The sequence below is a fragment of the Ursus maritimus genome, unplaced genomic scaffold (genome assembly GCF_017311325.1).
Source record: "Ursus maritimus isolate PB19 unplaced genomic scaffold, ASM1731132v1 scaffold_29, whole genome shotgun sequence".
NCBI classification, from domain to species: Eukaryota; Metazoa; Chordata; class Mammalia; order Carnivora; family Ursidae; genus Ursus; species Ursus maritimus.
Window position 1 is genome coordinate 31,483,496 of NW_024425452.1, and position 23,559 is coordinate 31,507,054.

The window sequence follows — 23,559 nt, forward strand, 5'->3', positions numbered from 1 at the left end:
GAGTTCTAGATCAGCAGATTACCTTTGGAAAACCTTTATTGAAAAAGTCATTTCTCTGTCACATCATCCATTAACATAAGGTTGCAGCTCTGACTTATTCAATGAGGCTTTGTTGCATAAAAATGAAGCTATTGATATTATTGACTATTAATGAATGCTTATTCCATAGTATAAATTACTGTTTCCACAAAATATAATCTATTTTAATAACTGAGATGAACCACAGATTTTTTAAACAAGAAATGAGTTTCTATATTCAATTTATTAAACTAACCAGGTACTCAGCATATAGCTTTAATTAAGTTATTTGCCTTGAGGCCAATCAATAATTAATTTCCCCATTCAAAAACTATGACTTGGATGTTTCTCTTAAAGCATGCCAATTAAAAATAGAAAAGCCAAACTAAAAAAATATATGTTTATTGACAAGTTAGAAGATGTTGCCAGGCTTTTTAACAAGCTCTTTGAAAATACTGCTTTATTTGAAAAGAAACTTTAATTACCTTTGATCATGGCACTTAAGTCTTAGCATTATATTCCTATTTAGTAATACATACTCAGCTCATGGTGATAATTCTCTCATAGCTTGTGGTGATTAGGGAGAATCATAATAGACAATTGATAAACTTGTTAAGATTTGACTATGATGGAAAGAACAGCTTTGGATTACTCTTATTAATTTAACCCATATATTTTAGAAAACTAGTGATAAGCTGGTTGCCATGAAGTATTTACTACTATAAAATGATAAGTTTTAGCACACTTTACTAACAAATCTGAAACTGAGTTTTGAAAGAAAGGGAAATGGGACTCATATTCTCTTTTATTTCCCAAACTATGAGTTTATCTAAAATATAATGCCAACAATCATTCTCGCAGTTGCTCACTCTGTTCTAGCACCATGGCCTCCTCACTGATCTTACACAAGCCTGAAGTTTGCATTTGGTGTGCCCTTTGCCTGGCATACTCTTCCCTTGGATATTTTCTTCACTTTGCTCAATGTCATTTTCTCAGAGTTGCTTAATCTGATCCCTCCCACTTAAAATTACACACTACAGTGCCCCTAATTTCCTTTAACCTGCTCTGTTTCTTTCTGCCATTCTAAACTAGTCATCTTCCAATGTACTATATATCTTAACATATTTGTTTATTGTGGATTCCATCAAATGTAGACTCCAGGAAGCCAGAGAGTTTTGTTTACTCTACTCACGCTGTATTTCCAGTACTTAAAATACTGTCAGATACCTAGTGAAAACTGGATAAATATTTGTTGAATGAATGAATAGATGCATCAATAAATGTAGAAGTAAATAGATTCAACATCCTAGCTTAAGCACCTAGAAATTGTTCTGATTATTTGCCTGATTGCCTCAAACCTGGACTCATCGATGGAATGTGCCAAATGAAGTTAAAAAGCCAGAGATGGTATCTCATAGAATGAGAAATCCAAAGAATTTAAGGAGATTTTGTATCTCCCAGTGTTGTTCCTCAAGAGGATATAGGAAACACATTCTTCACTAGACATTAAGAAATTCACTAGTGAGGGGAGTGCAATATTCTTGAAAAAGACTGCAGTGGCTATCATCTCTAGGCTGGGATGATATCGCCACACACATTGGCATTCCATGTTCACTGAGGCCAAATAGCAGCACTCAACTGAAAGCAAGGTGAGGTGGTTCCCATGATAATCAGCAGGGTGAGAGTGATGATAAAGTTTAACATACAGAAGACTTTGGAAGTGGCTAATTGATCCTGGGGATTCCAGAACTGAAATTGTTGATATCTCATTAAGGTCCTACTTAAAAACCCTCTAGGTTTGGCAGTGGCATGGGTAGCCCACCACATTGGAAATTTATGATCCCTCATACTTGCCTATCTTGAATCAGATCATAGACTCAGAGTTCCTTAAGTGGAAGGAAAGATTTGGCTTGGTGAAGAAGGACCAATAGTCTCAAGTATATCTTCTTCCTAGTCTTTCTCTAGTATTTTTAATACAGTGTATTATTGATGATTAACTTTATTGTTTGATCCATAGGTAGCAGCATATCAAAACTGGCTTGTGACTGAACTAGATAGAGAAGGACTGACTGTCCCTCAGGGACAGCTATGGTGACTGAGTGATTGTGGGTATTCACTTTTGAGGAGAGGATGCCCATGTTTTAATTTGGAATATAGATATTTTCTTATGCCAAGTATGAGAATGCTGTTGTTGCTATTGCTATTTTTTTTTAAGATTTTATTTATTTATTTGACAGAGAGAGACAGCCAGTGAGAGAGGGAACACAAGCAGGGGGAGCGGGAGAGGAAGAAGCAGCTCCCAGCAGAGGAGCCTGATGTGGGGCTCGATCCCAGAACGCTGGGATCACGGCCCTGAGCGTGAAGGCAGACGCTTAACGACTGTGCCACCCAGGCGCCCCTGTTGCTATTGCTATTGTTTACAATAGCATGGATAGGAAGAAGGTTGTGCTTGGTTGGAGAAGTCAAAGACTGCAGTATTGGTGATAGTTTATCTTGCTCTCTCAACAACCACTCCTGTCACTTTCTAGCTTGTGTTCTCTATCACTCATTTTTGAGTTTTAAGGCAACTCCTGTCCCTTGTTCCTGGAATTTCCCCCACTCTCTGAAGTCTACAACATGTAGTTTAGTGTTTAGTTGTAGTCTACCTTATTTTTAAGTAATTTTATATATGTGTTTTTACCCTCTTTGAGGTCATTTTATTTTAATGCGAGGATGTCCTGTATTCCCTTTTGTGTCATGCTCAATAACCTCGGGTCTTTTAATCTGATAGAACTGCCAGTTCCATGGTATCTCTTTCCACCGAATATTTCCCACTCATTTATAATCAAACAAGCAAAAACTCAGCAACTCAGTCATAACAAACCAAAGAGACAATTCCTGACGCCCAAATTTGAAAGTCTGGTACAATGAAAATGCATCAGCGTTTCTGGAAAGAGATCAAAGCACCCATTCTTTATATTATGAACCAACCAGCAGAGGGAGCAAAAGAGATATTGAAGTGATCCTGTTTCTGCTTGCGGACCTTCTACTATGGTTGCTGTCTAGAGCTAGGCTGTATTTTTAATATATATTCCCCCTAATCCCTAGGCAGAAATTCTGCTGTATAATCACCACATGCCTGTGAAGTCAGTTCTAAGAGAAATTCTACTTGCACAATTTCTTTCTTCAATCTTGAGTTCCATGAAAACCTCAAGAGCTACTGGGTGAAAAACCAGGACTAAAATTTTAGGCCTTCAAAACTTTAGGTGGCTCAAGAATTAGGGCGAAGAGATTTTGAATGAATAAAAAATTAGGATAAATGATATTAATGAATTTCTGCTGTGTTCTGTATTATCTAAAATAGTTTGAGAATTTTTCACATAGACTCCAATGGCAGTTTTATTACATTCACAGTAAAACTATTTTTATATGATCAGGAAACAACAAAGAGAAAGTTCCTTTAAAAGAATAATTTATATTCTTTGGTGTGTGTATGTGTGTGTGTGTGAATAGTGCATATATACTATATATGATATATTTCTACATTCCCATATAAAATGTCCTTTAAAATGTTATAGATCAAAAAAGTTTCTCATTATCCTGGATACTTTGGTTGAGATAATTCTGTTAAGTATAATCATGAAGATGGCCAAAGATTTGTATGTGCTTTACAGTGTCCCCTGCAAAGCTTTAAGAATGTCATTAATTGGGGCGCCTGGGTGGCACAGCGGTTAAGCGTTTGCCTTCGGCTCAGGGCGTGATCCCGGCGTTATGGGATCAAGCCCCACATCAGGCTCCTCTGCTAGGAGCCTGCTTCTTCCTCTCCCACTCCCCCTGCTTGTGTTCCCTCTCTCGCTGGCTGTCTCTATCTCTGTTGAATAAATAAATAAAATCTTAAAAAAAAAAAAAAGAATGTCATTAATTACATTCTTTGGATGAGTTCAATATGAGGACTCTTGGATGTATAAAATCTTATTACCCAAACTGTCCCTTGAATTTAATGAAGATATAAATATATGTGTGTGTGTGTGTATTTACATAATATATTATATGTATATACACATATATATATTTAAAATATTTATTTTATTTATTTTATAGAGAGAATATGCATGAGCTGGGGGGAAGGGGAAGGGGAGAGGGAGAAGTAGAGACGCAGGCTCCCTGCTAAGCGGGTAGCCTGACGTGTGAAGTGTGGCTGGATCCCACAACCCTGAGATCATGACCTGAGTGGAAATCAAGAGTCTGATGCTGAACCAACTGAGGTGCCCAGGTGCCCCTTTAATGAAGTTATATTAAAGTACAGCCACAAGGATGAAGAAGCAAAAAAGAAGAAAAATCCGTGATAATGTGAAGCTAATACAAATTTAATATGAATCATTTTATTCATCTGCTGAAGGATATCAAAAGGGAAAAGAAGCATTATAAGGCATTTCATTTTTAAGAGAATGTAATTATAAATAATATCATTCGTGTAGTTGCTATTGTGTTGGGGATGTATAAACTCTTACACCATTTAAACGTAACACAGACTTTGGGAATTTCGAGATATCATGGCATGGTGGACATCTTTATCATTCCTGTGATTCTTGACTTTAGGTAGAATTATATCCAACTGAGTTACTTGAGCTGATCTCCAAAAACAAGTCCTATGGAGCTCTTTTACCAGGGTCGCACCAACACGGGCTATGTTCGTACCAAAACCATGAAGCAGGTGGCACGGGTCATCACTACCCTCGTCTGAGCAATGACTTCCACACCAGCAAGCCCATGTGTGGGGAGATGGCCATGATTCCCAGCAGGAAGCTCTGCAGCAAGACAGCAGGCTACGTCACACGTCCGAGGGGTGCAATCAGAGAGATCTGGTGAGCGGTATCTGCATCAAGCTGCAGGAGGAGAGAGAAAGAAGAGATAATTCTGTCCCTGAGGTCTCAGCCTGGATCAGGCAATCAATGAAGCGGATCCTGACACTAAGCAAGTGTTGAAGCTCTTGGACTTTGGCAGTCTCTTCAGCCTGCAGTTCACAGCCTACAATTGGGATGAATTTCAAAACACCACATGCAGTTGTTTGAATCTCTTTGCTGTGCTACAGTGTCTTCCATAAGCCTTAGGGAAAAAAAATTCTTATAGAGATTCCCCTGACTGAGGCTAATGAGATTATTTTTATGAGGAGTAGATTGGTATGTGTATGTGTGTATGCCTGTGTGGGCCTGTATGACTGATCAACCACAGAAATAACCTTAATACTTGTCTCCTCAGGGGAGGAACAAACATTCTAACTATTGTGAAAGTCTTTTTTTCTCTTGTTGTCTATTTCTATCCGGTAGTGAATTAGTTTTTATTACAATGTGGTCATGCCTTGTGCTGAAGGCATAAACTGGCAGGGTAACTGGACCTCTATGGGGGATACCTTGTCTGTCTTCTGGCTGGGTAGTTGGGTTGTGCAACTCATGGAAAGAACAGCATTACAGCTTGAGAAGAACACCACTGAGTGTTTTGTAAGAACATCTAGGAGAGAAACAAATAAACCAGTGTTGGCATTCATTTCATTAGACACTAATAAAACAAAGTTTGAAAACTCAAAGAAAAATAGCATCTTCTCCTTTAAAAGAATTTGAACCCCCAGATTTCACTACCTAATGCTTCTCCGGAATACAGCTTAATGAAGCTCATTGTTTTAGATTTTTTGGTACAGTGGGTATGGAAGACATTTGAGCTTGTTGAATTGACTCAAAGTTTGGGAAAAGGTGCCGGAGAGGAGGAGGTCTGGTATGGTTCAGTGAGTTGGCTTGGACTAGCAGCCCAGAGATGTCAGTTCTCAACCCAGTTTTATCATTCAGTAATTGCTTGTCCTTGGCTAATTCAACAAATTTGTTTCCTTATCTGCCAAATGTCTTACCTCTTCTTGTAGGATAACGTCATCACATGGAGAAACTGTGAAATACCCAGCATGCTATAAAAATATGAGCTACCTTTATAAAAATTATTTGTTGTTATTAAAAATATTCAAGTGGATGATCGTTATGGCTACGATCAAGATGCATGTTTATTATACTCTAGAATATATAGTTTGGAAATGACAAAACTTGACTAGGACTGAGCCAAAGTGCTCTGATGTTTGGGAGTAAGGTGAAAAAAATGCAGTATTCATTAGGACATTTGTGGTGATTAGGGAGATGACCTTAATAGGTTATCGAATTCACAGCCTCTCACAATGGACCAAACTTTAGCCAATTCAATTAAATGAGATTTTCCATTGTTTACAGAGACGGCCAGCCAGGACTCTTCCAATACAAGCAGTTTCAATATTATGCAATTCTTTCTTAATTAATTCTTAATTCTCAGGCCTCACCAGCATGGGGATAAAAATAGAATGTTTTGATTGTTGCAAGTTGGTATTTCTCTGACCCAGCTCCTATTTTACTGTGTGAGAACTCTAGACCACCCTTACATGTCTACTAAATAGTTACAGCATTCTGTATATCATCTCTAGTCAGCAGATTTATTCTTTCAACTACCAAGTGGCATCCTATGTTCTATTTTCTTTCTCTTTTACCCTGACTCTATACAGTCTGTCTACTGCCTTCTGGTATGAAAAATAACAGCTTTGCTGCCAGTGCCATGCTATGGAGATGATTCTAGAAGTAACGGTGTTTGGTGCCCAGGCTGCCAATGCCTGTTGCTGAGGGTGTTGATGAATCTCTCATGGCATCAGCCATCAATATCTCCTACTGTTGGGGATAAGACTAGCCCCAATTCTGCAGCTGTCTTGAGTACTCCATAGCTGTCCCAGGTACTCTTGTCTTTACATGCTCGTTAGTGGATGCGTCCACGTTCTGGCACTTAGCTGTGAGTCTATAAGTTCTGAGGCTGGGCGAATGAGTGATTGACGTTGTGTTGTCCTCATAGTTGGATCTTTCCTTTGATTCTGGCACGTCATCCCTGGACCACACATGTGTGCCTCATTCCTGTTCTCTGTGCATTTTGCCCAAGGGGTTTCAGTGTCCTATGTAGTACTCCCTAGGAGGCCTCCCTCGGAGCCTGATGGGTAACTGATATACTTACTATCCCGGAATGCCTGAATAGAATCTCTTCATCACACTAACTGTCAGCCTTTTCCTTTGGTTTAGTACTGAGCGAGGACTCTCATGTTTATAGCAGTACTTTATACTCTTATGTATCATACTCTCATACTCCTAGTCTCAACCATCCTTTCTGCAAAAAAAATCAATCTCCACTTTTTAAAGTAAGGGTGTAGTTTTATCGGCTCTTATTCATCTCTGTGGTTGTAGGCTTGAAGTCTTCAACTTATTCACAAAGTAGGACACCTTATTCTAAAGTGTGACTTCTCTCTTCCACAAGGTTTCTTTGTTTCTCAAACCTAAGTGACGAGATGAAGCATTATTTATGGGGTCCTAACATAACCCCCGTTCTCAGTATGCCTAGTGTTATTGGAATCACACGAAGTGTACATGCCTTTTAAATGATGCATAAGAATGAAGTGTTATAGCAGGCTCCTGGTTTACCCTGGCTTGTAATTTCCCGAGAGATGCCAGAATTGGCCAAGGAACTTCTTTTTAAAAAGATGGAAAAAATTCCATGGAAGACAAACATAGATCACTTTAAAAATCATTTTTCTCCTATTTCTATTCGGCTCCTCAGTCCGTAAATATCAAAGTCCACTTTCTAAAGGTACACATAGCATATTTGTATTGGAATATAATAGCGGGATTTTGAGAATCTAGACATTCGACAATGTCAGTTTGAAACAAATGATTTTTATTCCTAGCTTAATAAAATTTCAAGTAGACATCAACTTTGGATGTGTCTCTTAAAGATCATGTGTTAATTCATTAGTGAATACCAGAAAGCAGATTGACATGTTTTGTCAGTATACTTTCCCCCTTATTTATCATGGTGTATCTTAAAGGGTCTGCCTTTTACAGTGATCTTATGAGATGTTTTGGGAAAGAAGGGTACCATGGTCAGTGAGTTTGGGAAAAGCTTCATACCATATTCAGAGGTCCTGTAGGAAAAAAAAAAAATCTACTTAACTCATTTAACCCATCTAGTCCCAAACCAATTTGGCCACAATAACCACCTCTCTCTCTTTTTTAAACAGGGACACACTTAACATTTTATAGAATATATTTTGGTAATTATTGCTCTGTTTTAACCTTTCCAACTAACTTTTTTGACTGAATAGTTCATTCATTTCAATTTTCCTTTCAATAAATATTTCAGGTATTTTCGTGGTTTGATTGAGTCAGCTAGGAGTTTTGATATGGCCTGTATACCTGGTCTCATTCAACTCACATTTTCACATGTATTTTTCCACCATGCTTCTTTGGCAAAATAAGTGTTTGAATTAGGTTTTCGTCACAGGGTAAAACAATTGCAGAAAGGATCTAAACTTGTGTTCCTTAGGTGAGGCCTAGGCAGTTTCTTAGGACCAGCATGAAGCTGAGCCAGACTGTCTTTTGCCTGGGAAAATACAAATGTACAGGACCTTGAATGAAGGGACAGCTCAAAGAAGCAGTGAATTCAACAGCTGCAAGAGACTACAGACATCATCCAGTGTTAGGACGTCATCTTGTGCCAGTAATCAGAGGCCCAGATTACCAAAGCGACTGGCTTCAGGTTAGGTCCCAGCTGTAGCTGAGCTGGATTTAGGCCTGGCTCTCTGATTCTCAGTCCTCTAAAATTGTTGCTGACTTTGGAGCCTCTTAGACCTCTGGTGGAGTAGTTGGATCTGGTCTCAAATTCACCTCTGCTATTTTCACCAAGAACGAAAGTCCATAACTGTTGTCCTTGATTTTCCAAAGCACAGCTGTAGAGATGACAATATATACCATGTGATAAAAAGTTCTTTCAAATATTAAGCTCCACCAAAATACTTTCAGACAAAAAAGTTTGTGTGTTGTATGGGTGTGTGTAGGGTGGTGGTGGTGGTGATGGTGGCGGCGACAGCAATGGGGTAGGTAGGGAAGGGAGATGCACATTCTAATTGACTTAACTGGGCTAGAAATACTCTTGTTCTGGCTTCCAGGAACAAAGTAAAATAAAATAAGTAAAAACTGTCATCCTATTCAAATAATTGTTGAATATTTGCTCTTACTCAATTTCTATTCTGGAGAGCTATTAAATAGGCTGTGAAATGGGTTGGTGGTGAAAGATGAGCTGGTAGCAATTATTTCCCCATATCCTTACTGACTTGGATAACAGTCACTTTTCTTTGCTACATACAACCTAACTGAAAATGCAGATCCAATGACTAATGTCTTGGGTGTGTCAAAATGGCAGGCAGGCAGTGTTTGCAACTCGTCTCTCTATTTAGCATTTCCCTCTGTTTTTAGATTAATGTTATTTTCCTTATAACCCATCAAGTCTTTTCACAGGGGAATACAGATTCTATTGCAATTACCTGGAGGAATCTCCACTCAAGTACTTGTTGGAAGTCCTTTGGGTTGAATAGAGGTTTTAACAGGGAAATAAGCACTGCAGAATTATGTCCAGCTGTGTACAGATATTTATGGGAATAGTCACAGAGACTGAAATAATTGATGCAAAGAAAAACAATTACCAAACAAATAGAACATTGTTTGGATACAGAAGAATATTCCATGACTTCCCCCTCAATTCCTCTCTATTATGATTATATTTATTGAATCTCAAGTAATCAGAGTGATTTCTGAAATTAGAAAGTGGTCACCAAGAACTAGGTATGCATAATTACCATTATTTTTAAGAATAAGGACAATTCTTGAAGAAAATAAAAAGAAATAATGATATTCTGGCCCATTCACCAAAACATGACATGACATTTGACAATTAAAAAATGAAAAGAAAAAAAACCCACAAAAAGTTGCAAGTTACATTTTAGAAATGTCTATGTAAGAAATTGTAATTTATTAACCATTACATCTTTGACATGAATGAGAAAAATAGTGGTAAAATATAAGGGGAAAGTAGTATTTATTTTATTTACGGCCATAGTTTGGAGTTCATATAGATTTACGTATCTGTAGTTCCCGAGAATTCAGAGCCTAGAGACTGGGAAAACTGGATTTTAGCATAAAGACGATACTTCATGTAACCTTCATGTAATTTTGCTGGCTTTATCACCTCTCACTCTTCCAGAAGTCTGTGGAATATCCTCTTGGTGAAAGCCACTTTAGACTTTCCTTTCTTAGTCACCCCTTCCCTGCATTTCACTACCTCACCACTCCACAGTTTCCGACCACGTTCCAGAAAATTATCAATTCTGTCTCCTCAATGTCTCATAAATTTGTTTTTGAGACCAGAATTATTGCAACACACCCCTTGACAGTTCTCCTTCCTCCATTTTGGATTTATTTAATCTGTGCTTAAAATAGCTGCCAGAATAATGTGTCTATAATAATAAAATGCATTGAATGGTTACTATATGCCAGGCCATTTAATTCTCATAGTAATGTCATTACACCATTTTGTTAGATAAGGAAATTATGGCCAAGAGAAACTTAGTTGCCTAAGGGTCACACAGCAGGAAGAGGCAGAGCCAGGAGTTGAATACTAAAGGATCTGCAACTTACATTGCCTTTCTAACTATTATACTGTGCTGCTTCTTTAAGCCAATCAGATCGCGTTGTGAGTTGTGTTAATTCTGATGTTGCTGTCATTCATGAAATTGTCAATTTGGGAAGGCAATAATTTCCTTAGCATACTCTAGTTCTGTGGAATAGAACAGTAAGGAAAAACTATATGATGCAATTTTTTTATGGCTCTTTTTGATATTGACTGTTAATTAAGCCCTCCCTAAATGAAAAGGGTTTCAATGGTGCAGAGAGACAATGAATGGATTGATTTGTAGGTTAGAGGTGTGTGAGTGGTAGAGAGGTTTGGGTCTTTAATTAGCTGTGATTGCTTAATTCAGTTGATTAAAGCACCATATGAATGAAGTCACGTTTATGGATTCGGTTCTTGTGTGGGCCAGTTTATTTAGTCATCCTTGCACTGTTAACCTCAGCCCACCTCCTTGCTAATGTGTACCATTAGCTGAAAAGGACAGTGTGAATGGAAAAGTGCAAATTCCTCCTCATACTTGGAAAAAATTACCCAACATGCGTGTCCTATTGACATTGGCGGAGAAGTAGGGTACATTATTAAATCTTTGATTGTTTTCAGTTCTCCCGAAAAATTCATTATGTGACAAAATGCCATAAATCATATACAAATTTGAATCCCCTTTATAAAATAGCTTTAACTGCATTTTAACAAATTGACAATTGAGCCATAACAGATTTAGGTGAAAATAAAAAGAAACTATATAGTCAGTTTTACAAGAAAAATAGATTTACCTACCTAGATAGGAATGGCTGATAGCTATTTGAGCATTTTCACTGGAGGTGTTCACATCTCTTTCTTAAATTCTTTTCATTAGAGGTGAATCGTAGGGATCTATGTTCCTAGGTTCATGTTCATATACTTGAAATAAGGCTTTCATAATTAGAGAAAAATAAAAATTAAAAAAAATAAAAACAAAGAAAAGAAGGAAACTCAGGTTAATATTTTTCAGACCCCTCTTCTTTTCCAACCAAAGTAACAAATAGCCCATATAAACAGACCACCCCCACCTTTGAGGTGTGGTAACTTAAAGCCTATTTAAGTTCCTCTTTACATACTGTTATTCTTATATTGTCATTCGCCCAACTATCATGAAAGAATTTTTCTTTTCTTTGTAGTGTTGTCTGATATAGGGGAATGAGCGTACCTATTTAATACATTTTTATTGAATTTCTACAAAATGAATGCATATTTATTGGATGCTGGTACCTGGAGATATAATCACAAGCAAAAAGAGGACATGGTCCTTCCCTCATAGTGGCTTGGAATATAGTGGGGATGATAGACATTGACCAAATCATAATTTATTAAATGTTGATTGAGTGTGTCTATGTGCCAGGCAATTTTGTCAGCACTGAGGATACAGAGATAAAAAGGACCTACACACCTTCCTTGCCTCAGTGAGCTTACCTTCTTATGAAAGAGCCTACAAACAAAAGTAAGCAAAAAAAATAAAAGGTGCCGTATGATAATAAGTGCTATTGGGAAAGTCAAAGCAGGGGGATGATATGGAGAGGGTGGTGTGAGTGCACTTTTAAACAAAGTGATTGGTGAGTGTCACTAAAAATGTGACATTTGAGTGAAGAACAGAAGGAGGTGAGGGCGAGTCATATTTCTAGGGAAAGAGAAAAGTATAAGGGCGAAGTGCTGGGGCAGGAAGGTGCCTGCTGTGTTCTCAGAACATCAAGAAGGCTGGAGAGGTTGAGGAAGAGTGACTGAGGCAGCAGCTAGCATCAGATGAAGTCGCAGATGTTAACAGGAGCCATGGCAGGTAGGGCCTCACTGGGACACGTAGAGAGAGAGACAGGGAGCCACTGAGAGTTTTCTGATGTGGTTTAGGTTTTAATAAGATCATTCTGGTTGCTGAGTTGAGGATAGATGGCTGAGGAGCAAGAGGAAGAGGAAGGAACATTTCTGATCCAGACAAGAGGTGATGGCAAATTGGACCCAGGAGGATGATGGTGGAGTGGTGAGAATTGGTTGGTTTCTCTATATATTTTGTTATTCCCAATAACTAGTACAGTATCAATGATTATATTTTGGCAGCAAAAATGTTAAGTTCATATATCATACCAAAATATTTTCTAGCATATTTTTAAAAAATGTTTGTTAGAAAAAAATCTATCAATTATCAGCAGACAATTCACGTTATGTTATCCTTTCACTGAAAACCACCCAGTGGGTTCTCATTCTATTTATATTAAATTTCAAACCTTACAATGACTTAGAAGGCCAATCTGATCCAATATGGTAGCTTCTAGCCACATGTAAGCACTTGGATTAATGCTAGTCAAAAAGGAGATGTATTATATATATATAAAGTCTACAGGAGCTTTAAAATCTTAGTGAGGAAATAAGAATGTAAAAATGTTACTGATAATTTTCAAATAGTGGCTATAGACTAAAAGGATAATGTTTTGGAATTATAGTGGAAATATAGTACTGATATTAATTTTACCTGCTTCTTTTTACTTTTTAAAAATGCGATGACTGGGACATTTAAAATGATAAATGTGGGTGAATTTTTTTGGCTCACATTATATTTCTGTTGAACAGTGGTGGTTTACATTTTCTTTTTCTGACTTTATCTAAAACTATTTTCCTTGTTCACTATGTTCCAGGGACGCTGGGTTTCTTTGAGATCCTTGAACTTGCCAGGCTCATTCCTGCCTCGGGGTCTTCATATATTTTATCCCCCTTTCCTGAAATGTTATTACCTTAGAACTTCCCTTGTTTTTTCTATTATTCATATCTCAGCTCAAATGTCACCTCTTAGACAAGCATAGAGCTATGATCCCAATACTGGTGTCATCACCAATGGCTACTTACTGCCACCTCTGGATCCAGCTTCCAAGGAAAGCTCACCATTAGGGCATAGGACTTTCAGTTGAGCGCCAGGCACTACAAATAAGGCAGACTGTGTCAAAGCTATGAGTCACTTGCAGCAGAGTGAAGTCCCAAGTTTGAGTGCCTGACTTGTCTAGTTGAGGCTGAGAAAGGGACTATCTTAAACCTTTGGCTTCTTTCGTCACTTTGGGATTCTCTCAAATATGAGGATATCTGGGCAATCCAAAATGATAAATGTCTATGATAGCATATTTTTCCTTGCATCAATATTTAAAGAGTTTTAAAAAGTTTAAATTAGTGTCTTTTCCTTATATTTTATGCCATTTTGTTGAAAATATTTCCGAATCTGTGAATCTATGAATTGAATGTGAATTTTTTGTATTTAAGTGATATTTGCTGTGACATTTGCCTAGTTACTTTCCCAGTAGTAAATACTTTTTAAATAAGCATTCAAAACTTTATATGAAAAGATTGCTTTCAATATTTTGAGACAAAATTCTTTTTAGGATATGCCATGATCACTTTCTCCCCTGCATTAGGTAGAGATTTTAAGTTCAAATACATTTTTCTAAAACAAACAACTACTGATACTTGGTTGCTTAATAATTATATGAATAACTTAAACCAGCTTTTATTTTAAGTGAGAGTAGGTGACTTATTAAATTTTGGTGTGGCATATGCATGTTCAAATATAATATAGTGTTGTCATTTAGCTCACACTCTTGAAAAATTAAACAAAATAATAATAATCTAATTTTTAAAGAAAGAATTTTTTACCATAGCTGACATAGCTTTACGCCCCTTATACCATCAAAACTGGTAGTGAACGAATAAAATATGATTGATTGTTGAGTGGTTTTATCGGAACATCTTATATATTGGTTCATTATAAGAATGAGATTGATATTTAATGTGAAAATATGTTTTTAAATCCCAAGCTCTTTCTATTTTTAAAGATTTTATTTATTTGAGAGAGAGAGAGAGCGCGGGAGAGAGAGAGAGCACAACTGAGGTGAGGGGCAGAGGGAGAAACAGACTCTCCGCTGAGCAGGGAGCCCAATTCCGGGCTCGATCCTGGGACTCTCGGATCATGACCTGGGCTGAAGGCAGACTGAGCCACGCAGGCACTTCTAGTCCCAAGTTCTGTTTGTCTATTTGTGTTGTAACTATGGGACCATATCATCATCAAATGGGTTTCTAAATATGTTTTTATTTACTTTTCTACTATAAATATAGTATGTATTTAATGTGGAAGTTTAAAAAATATAGAAGAGCAATGAGACAAATGAAAAAATTCAGTTATGATCCTGCCTTCCAGAAATAACCACTATTGACACGATGTATTGCTTCTCAGTTATTTTTCCTGTGTCTTCATGTATGTATGCGTGTATGTGCATGCATGTATCTGTGTGTTTTATTGTGTACATTACTTAACCTGCTTTTTTTCACAGGATATGTGTAATGATATGGTTGTGAAACAAGTACGGGGTTTTGGACCATGAATGTATTCAAACATTACTTTATAAATGCTGATCTTTTAAATTTTAGGAGCAAATTTTCATTTGGCCTTGTCTGGTGTAAGGATATACAAGTGAAATTCATCACAGAGCCTTCCTGGCAAGACCCATCCCTGGGTCATTCAGAGGCTGTGCTCCTCAGTTACAGCTTTTCTGTTTCCTGGAAGTCTTCAGATCCTTCTCTGTGATACCAAAGTATCTGTTTCTTGCAACACCACACCTCACCATTGCCAACACGATCTGTCATAATGAACTTGTATTTTTTTTTTTTTGCATGTGTTCTTCAGGATTCTTAATCTCACTTTCTGCTCCCCCCACCCTGAATTAAACACATTTGATTTTGGCTTCAAGTTAATTTTCCATCTGCTTAATCCCAATGATTTCTGAATATTCAGTGATGAGAACACTGGATTGTTCTATTTCATTCTTGATCACACTTTAGAAGGATAGATCATTTAACTCTTCTGAGATTCAGTTTCCTCATGATTAAAATGAGGATTTGGGTTGTACATTCCCTAAGGTCTTTTTCCAGAGCTAACATGGAATGCCTGTGTGTCTATAAAAGCAGTATGAAAGCGTGGAAAGAGCATGGGCTGTGTATCAAAGAAATCTTGGTGCAAATCTTGGAGCTCTGTGACTTTGGCTTTGCTGCTTACTGTTTCCAAACTTGTATTTTCTTTTTCATTTTTTTTTCTCCTTTGATTGAATGACTTGCACTCTTCTGTCTTCAAGTTTGCTGATCCTTTCTTTCCTTCATCTAGTCTGCTGTTGAATCCTTCTATTGAAATTTTTAGTGCAGTTATTATATTCCTTGGCTCTGTGTATTCTTATTTGGTATTTTCTTATATTTTCTGCCCCTGTTGAAATTCTTGCTTTGTGCACGTGTTGTTCTCCTGATCTCGGTGCATATCTTCATGACCATTACTTTGAACACTTCATAGGGTAAATTGCTTATCTTCATTTCATTAAGGCCTGTTCTGGGGTTTTGTGTTGTTCTTTTGTTTGGAACATATTCCTCTCTTTCTTTATTTTCCTTGACTCCCTGTGTTGGTTTCTGTGCATTAGATAAAACAGCCACCCCTCTCGGACTTGATGGGGTGGTCTTGTGTAGGAGATGAACTTTATCATTCAGTCTGACCCTAGCTCTTGGTTGTTTCTTCAGCCTTTGTGATTTCCAAGCTTCCTTCCTTGTTCTTAGTGGCTCTCAGTAGTTGAGAGTGTTCTAAGACCTGTCAGTGTCCCAAAGGGGAGGATCTCAGTCAGTACCTCTACGTAGGCTGATTAGAAGCCAGACCTTTAGGCCATATAGCTTTAAAAGTATGCAAATAAACCTCTTTTAGGAAAGACTAGGAGCTGGCTTGTTTCTTCCTGCTTCCTCTGTGCTGAGTCCTAGGGGATAGTCATGTTAAGTCCTCCAAAGCCTACTAAGAACTGTTTCTTTGTTTGTGGGTCTCGTGGACACAAGCCTCATTGGCTTTCAGAGCTAGGTGTTTTGGGGACCTGTCCCTCAGGTGGAAATCTTAAAAGATGGGGTGCTAGATGTACCCTTTACTCCTCAGGGAGAAGCTGGGCATTGTAAGTTTCTCCCCAGTTACATGTTGCTGTGCTGGGGGTGAGGTTTATGGCAAGAGTGAGCCTCAGTCTTTCCTACCCATCTTGATGTATATTTTTTCTTGTTTACTCAATGTGTAGGAAGTCATTCAGCAAGTTTCTGGATTTCTTTCAGAAGGAATTACTCCATGTGGAGCTGTAGATTCAGTGTCTCTGTTGGAGGAAATGAGTCGGAGCCTCCTAGGCCACCATCTTGTCCAGATCTCCCCAAGGTTGCATTTTCTTATATGTAAAAAAGAGGTGTAGAAATTATTGTGTTGGCTACATGTAAGAGAACTCTGACCACAATGGCTTGAACAAGAAATGGTTTTACTTTTCTCATTTATTGAGAAGTCTGGAAATAGATAGTTCAAAGCTGTTGTGTCTGCTCCTTCATCTTATTGTTATCTGCTTCTACTTGTCTGCCCCACTATCCTTAGCATATGGTTTTCTTTAGGAGTGCTCTGCCAAGCATAGTGTCCATATTCTAGACAAGAAGAAGGGAAGGGTGGAGTTTAAAGGGACATGATAGATGAAGTTTCCTAAGGAAAACAGTCTTATAGATTTCCACTTCCACATTATTTGTTAGAGCTGTGGCACAAAGTTCTCCACAACGCTGGAGAATCTAGCATACTGTGTTTTTTCTGAATGTGTTGGTATCCTGAATATAATTCAAATTTTGCCAGTAAGGAAGAAGATGAGAATAAATAATTGGTAGGCAACATCAGTGTCAGCAACTGGAAAAACTTCCTTTAGTTGTTGGGAGGCCATTTGAGATGATACATATGAACATACAGGATATGTATGCTTCAATAATGACTACTTCCTATCACTATTTTATGCTGAAGTGACTATTTGCAACAATCATGAAAAAGGAGCTTTTGTAATTTAATTATTGGTACACTTAAAAATATATATGTCTGAAGAATGTAAGAAGTGTCTGTTTCCTGACTGTTTTACATAAGTTTTGTGTTACTTCCCAGTGTGGCTTCAAAATCAGATATCTAATTTTCATTGGACCTATTAGATATCAAAAAATAAAGAGAAGCAAGTAAATTGCAAAAATCTGTGTTTAACTCTTCTAAATGTGAAAAATATAAATGAACGGTAAGAGCAGATTAACGTGGGGAAATGTTTAATACTTTCAGGAGTTTTAATATGGGGGAAAACCCTGTCAGGTAGAAAAAGTGACCTCTTACATAGTGTGGTTCAAAAGGAAATTGGAAAACAAATTTTCCCTTAAGTGCCTCCTTGCCCCAAATGTTTCCCCCTTTTGCTTTGGTGAGCCTGAAATGCCCATGGTCAGAATGATTATGAGACTATATTTCACAAGTGTCTTTCTAAAGTGTGTAATCTGGAAGGAAATTTTGACTGAGGCATTAGCAATCTATATATATTTTAAATCTTATCTGCAATTGTAGTGAACAGGCAGCTGTGAAACTTGGTAGAGACAGGGTCCATTTTGGGGGTTGGGGAAAAGAAGATGTGAATCTTAGGCAGGAGTCAGCAGCATGAAGAGGTTAAGAAGAATCAAAGGAGGGCAGGATAGGGTTAGAAAGGTCAAACACCAAAGGAGACATAGGTCTGTCTCTTCTTTTAATGCATCAATGTGCAACACTAACACTGAAACACTTCACTGTCATCACCTGAGGTTCATAAAGCAGAAAGAGTGCTTGACTTCCGTCCATCTCTAGGACTCTGATAGTTGACAGGAGCTCTGCATAGCTCCAGGCAGTAGTCACAGAGATGTTTCAGATACGACTAGTAATATCTCAGAACTCCTTAGAGCCTAGAACCATGCACTCCTGGTACCTTCACCTTTACGTTAAACACTGCAGAGAAACGTCTCCACGGATGTCTTTGTGATAGTCAGAATGGTACCCTTTAGACTACCTGAATGTTTGCATTTAAGAAATTTCTCCAGGTTGGTTGAAAAAAAAAAAACCAAGTAACTTCTATTAACTAGACTGTTAAATGTTTCACCTGCAGTCCACCGTGCTGCATTAGCATTGATTTGCAGGGTCGGGGGAGCAGGAGCAATATTGTGTGGTCATGTAATATATTAGACTAAATTATACTTTTCTTCTATAAATCAGCTGGATTGAAAGGTTCAGATTAGATCTCTCATCCATTTGCTTTTCTTAGTCTTTAAAAATTCTCCCTCGTGTTTATTTAGCAAACACCTATTTAGCAAATACTTATGAGTTATTTATAAAATGCCTCTTTAGCCATTTTATATATTGGCAGATTTAATCTTTATTATAACCTCCTGAGTTAGGTATTATTATAATCGCCACTTAACAGTGGAGCAAACTGGCACAGAAAGGATGAGTGACGTGGCCGAGATCATACAGCGTGAAAGCAGGAGAGCTGACACGTGGATCCGTCAGTCTGGCTTTAGGGCCCAAGCTCTCACCCACCATTCTAGGCCTTGAGGAATGTGCAGCCAGACTGATTCCAATTTTTCTTCTTAGTGGTCGTTTGTCTTAAAATCCTAAGCATTCTGTAGTTTTGGCATAGAATATTTTGGTAGTACTTTATTTACAGTTTTTTTATGCAAATAAATCCATGCCTGTGACCTGAAATTGATCAGTTGCTAAATTTTATTCATTTAAGTAGCAATGTTTTCACTTCACTTTCCAAAGGTGAATAAAGACACAGAATCTCTACCTAGCCCCAGAATTATATCATCTCCTCTTATAACTTCTATAGAATTATCATCTCCAAAAGCATTAAACATTTGGATGTAGACACAACAATCTAGGAAAGCTGCAATGGCAGGCAATGAGGTACGCCATATGGTTAGCATGTCAGTGGTTTTGTATCACTGTGCAAGAGCCTTATTGTGCAAAAAAAAAATTTTTTTTAAACCTTCCTAATACCGGAGGAGGCTTCAGTTTTTATATTCAGTGAATTGACCATTTCTGTAACGTTTCAAATATTATTCCTAGGGCAACCAGAGGGACTCAAGAATGAGTCAGGAATGAGAATTTAAACAAATGGAAACTCGAAAAAATGACATAAATATATAAATATGTGGCCGTCATCCAAACAGAATTGTACTTTGATTTTTTGGAGACGAGCCTCTATTTGTGTTTAGAGGGCCGGTGGTGTCAGAGCTGGCTCTTACCAGCTCACGAGAGCACTGAATATTTACCTCCCCCCACCCCCCCACCTCTTTATTCAGTGACTCATGTTGTAGCTTGAAACTGGCCATGGTGAGAGTATTTACACCATGGAAATCAGGAAACAGTGGATATCAGGGCCTTTTCTTTTCTTTTCTTTTTTTTCTTTTTTTTAAGATTTTATTTATTTATTCGACAGAGGTAGAGATAGCCAGCGAGAGAGGGAACACAAGCAGGGGGAGTGGGAGAGGAAGAAGCAGGCTCATAGGGGAAGAGCCTGATGTGGGGCTCGATCCCATAACGCTGGGATCACGCCCTGAGCCGAAGGCAGACGCTTAACCGCTGTGCCACCCAGGCGCCCCTCAGGGCCTTTTCCTGATCCCCAGAGACAGTTGCCAAACATTTACAAACAACATACCATGAGGTGCTTGGATACATAATGAATGCATGGTATTTAAAAAGTCCCTCTAATAATTTTAAAAGAAACGAACAGAGACAATAGGGATACATATAACCCCTTTGACTTAGCTTTATTCATCTTTTTCATACTACTTTTTTTGTGATCAAAAGCCTATCTTAGGAGAAAGATAATCAGTCCTAGGAACATGAAATTCACCACTGGACCTTGTAACCAGACCTCGCAAAACACAATCTCTGTCAGCCTTGGAAAGCTTCGTCAGGAACAGAGCCCTCTTTGGGTTTTCATTTCCATTTTTCACCAGACATTTACAAAGAAAAATTACTTCCTACTGAGTATCCATTAGCCTCCAGCACTGATGCTAATGAGCAAACTGCGAGGGAGCTGGAGAGCAAATGGGTATGAGTCACCAAATACACTTAGCCCGCACTTCCTGCTCAACCTCCTGCGTCACTGCAAAGACACTTGTTCCTTACCAGCCTGGGGAAAAAGTCGCAGTCTCACAGCTGTACATTGCCGGCAGAGCTGCTGAGCCGAAGGAGCTCCCTTGAAAGGACACACTGATTTGTACTCCTGAAATCATCTGTGTGCATAACCTCCCCGTGGTTGGGTTTCGCATCCAGGTTGAAATGTTCTTAAATGAATAATATTAAGCCAAGAGCACAGACCCTTTTAAAATGCGTTGCTTTATCAAAAACAGAAAGCCAGATGGGACTGAGAGCAAGCCTGCTCTTTCTGTACAGATAGAAAGACATGGCAGTCGGAGGAGGTGATGCTGAGAGCCGAGAGCAGCCAGCCACAGGCAGGGACACGGTCAACGCTGCCCTTTAAGAGCCTTGCCCGGTGGGATTTTCTTTGTTAGTGTGTTTTGTGTTTTGTGCCTTTCTCGTGGCTGATGCCGCAAATGGAAGAAAGGAAGAAGTTTGTGACTCTAGGGCTTTCCTAGGAATGTTCCGTAGCTTCGAACAGTCAACAAACGGCAGATGGAAGAAAAAGATTTCTGATTAGCCTCTGGGCAGGTGGTGACACACTTTGTGTCCATGGGATACTGGTGGGAACAAACAGTCATTTCGAGTTGGTGTCCTGAGCAAACGATGCTGGTGCCTTGGTGAGTGGCTAAGCATTCACTAAGAGTTTTATTTCTGTCATCCGGGAGATGGTGAACAGAAAGAAGCAAAACTTTGTTTCAGTGGGAACTCTTGCAGCGCTTGAGTCTAATTTGTTTGTTTATTTCTATTTGATCCAAAGTTATTTAAGCTACTCTGAAAGAATACATGATAGAACCGATGAGCAAATTGAGCAAAAGAGAAAACAAACGAGAAAAAATAGCAAATAACGGGGTAAGGTTAGTTCACAGTTTGCTTGACGAGGCTTCCTTTGCTAGAAGTGGGCCAGAGACTTGGCTTTAAGCTTATAGGAAATCAAGGTAGAGAAGACGATATGATGAATTATTGTCTGAGTGTCTGTATGGTGAAGATGAGCCAGGTGCTGAGGCAAAGAACCGNNNTTCTACATGGAACAGTAAGAAAAATGTGACTGGAAAGGTCAGTGAACATTTTCAAGTTGGGGCGGACACTGAGTAATAAGTATTCAGGTCTGATAGATGTTACCTTTAATTTTTTTAAAAGATTTATTTATTTATTTGAGAGAGAGAGAGCGAGCATGATTGGGGGAGGGGCAAAGGGCTAGAATCTTCGAGCAGACTCCCCACTGAGTGTGGAGCCCGACATGGGGCTAGGACTCTGAGATCATGACCTGAGCCGAAACCAACAGTTGGTCACTCAACCGACTGAGCCACCCAGGTGCCCCACCTTTAATTAGTTTTTTGAAGGACTCTACATTTAAAATGTAATAATTAATATTTCAGTACTAAAAGTACCTAAAATTATACTTAACAATGCCCACCAAAAAAAAAAAAAAAACCCCAAACAAACCCAACACCCCCCAACCCCAAATATGAGGAAATCTAAACGGAAAGCATTTTAAATGTTAGGAAAATTAATGGAAAGGATGCTTCTACTTTTTTTTTTTTTTTAAAGATTTTATTTATTTATTTGACAGAGATAGAGACAGCCAGCGAGAGAGGTAACACAAGCAGGGGGAGTGGGAGAGGAAGAAGCAGGCTCATAGCGGAGGAGCCTGATGTGGGGCTCGATCCCACAACGCCGGGATCACGCCCTGAGCCGAAGGCAGACGCTTAACCGCTGTGCCACCCAGGCGCCCCAGGATGCTTCTACTTTTATGCTTGTAAAATGAGCTATCAGTCTGAACTGAGTAGAGTGAAAATGACTCAATACTGCAAAGATGGGTAGGCCTCCCAGGCGGGTCTTTCAATATTACAGGCCCTCCCTGGCAGTTGTTACTGTGGCCACTCAGAAGCATCGAAGCAAGGTGACCCTGAACTGCACATGTCCTCACAGCACACTTTTCCTACTCAACTTCACATTTTAAACTGAAAGAGGCTGTCTGTGAGGCAGTCTTTATCTTTATCTCTGCCAGTCCTTTTCCTTTTCCTCTTTTGTATAAGGACCACTAGAGACTGCAGCTCATCTGGGGCCCAGCTGTGCATATAAATGTGGATGTTTAAACATTAGTCTATTTTTTTTTCTTATTTTATACTGCATTCAACTTTTATTTTGCCACTTCAGCCCATAATATAAAACAACCTGAAAGATGGATTTAACCATAGCTCCTGGCCCAGAAAAATATGATCTAGTGGTTCTTTATGTTGACTGATGGTGTGGACTAGGAGAGGAGATAGGAGGTATTGATCATGAACGGGTGGGTGTTAAGAACACCTTGGTAAAGAGTGGGGGTATCTTTTCCTTTACACAGGAGAGATGGAAAGGCTTGAGTAGACTTTAAAGAAATGGATGGTGCAGCCAGGAAGAAAAACAATCAAGAGATTTTGGCTAAATGGTTTCAACATACTCATAAAATTGAGAGCCACTCTGTTGGTTTTCAAACATTGTGAGGCCAAGGGTACCTGGGAAGCTTGTTGAAAGTACTGATTTCTGAACCCTGGGAGTCAGAGATTCTGCACCAGAAAATTAGGGAGGGCAAGGATAGTGGTGGGGGCAGGGAGAAGCCTGCAGAAATACAGTTTTGAGAGCTACCTCAGTCGATAACAAAGCAGGTGATTCACAGACTCTGTTTTATCTTATATCCCTTTCCCTTTTATTCCATGCCATTGTTATTCTTGCACCTGTGTGTGACCACAGAAATTTTTGCTTTTGATTTGAAACGCTATACATTCAGAACCAACCAGAGCCATGTGCTCTTTCACTATCCCAAACACCAATCTTATCTGTCTTCCTCCATCGATCTATCCACATCTGTCTGTATCTCTTTTACATCCAAAAAAGGGTAACTATATACTACATTATACTATGGGTTTTCTATTTCCCACTTACTAACAAATCTTAGTTCTTTCTACAATAGCATATACATGTCCAGACCA

General features: G+C 38.6%; 1 pseudogene; it reads left to right on the top strand.

Annotated features, from left to right (window-relative positions):
* Positions 1 to 4,648: 4,648 nt before the first annotated feature.
* Positions 4,649 to 5,069, top strand: LOC103657502 (annotated as a pseudogene).
* The last annotated feature ends 18,490 nt before the right edge of the window (positions 5,070 to 23,559 follow it).